This window comes from Seriola lalandi, unplaced genomic scaffold, assembly GCF_002814215.2.
Source record: "Seriola lalandi dorsalis isolate HSWRI2012SDOR001 ecotype SW California unplaced genomic scaffold, Sedor1 jcf7180002054970, whole genome shotgun sequence".
NCBI lineage: Eukaryota > Metazoa > Chordata > Actinopteri > Carangiformes > Carangidae > Seriola > Seriola lalandi.
This window is the reverse complement of record NW_019525521.1, coordinates 228,475-229,179: the sequence shown is the minus strand read 5'-3', so window position 1 is coordinate 229,179 and position 705 is coordinate 228,475.

Here is a 705-nt window from a genome sequence, read left to right as displayed (position 1 = left end):
CACACACACACACACACACACACACACACACACACACACACACACACACACACACTGTGTGGAGGATAATGACAGGCTGCTCCTCCACACAGGTTTGCATACGGACGGTGGGGACATGTCCCTAAGAATATTTTGGAAGGACAGAATTGTCCCTACCAATATGTGAGTGACCTCGTTCACACTTTGTTTGGAGTGAAGTCAAATTAGATCATTCTGACGTGTCCTCCAAGAGCCTACGTCTCCAAGACAACCGATTTAGGCTTGCTAGCATTTGATTGGCTGAAAGGGCGTGGACTATCTGAAGACTCACGTCATGTGGGAATATCACAGTGGTACCTGGTTATTGAACCATGTTAGCTAGCGTTAACTAGCAAGCTAACCCTGGGTTCTTCTGTGGGCTAGCAGTCAGGTTGCTAACAGGTTGCTAACAGTCAGGTTGCTAACAGGTTGCTAAGAGTCAGGTTGCTAACAGGTTGCTAACAGTCAGGTTGCTAACAGTCAGGTTGCTAACAGGTTGCTAGCAGGAGGAAACATAAAATGGTGGATTTATCAAAGTATCAGTTTGTTTACGTCTTTCTTCATTAATTCTAATTCTCTCATTAAAGCTGAGGAATAACGAGGCAGAAGGAAACTTTTTTTACGTTTCTCTCAGTGACTCAGAGACTTTTTAACCAAACTTTTATATATTAAACTTACATCTGTCCG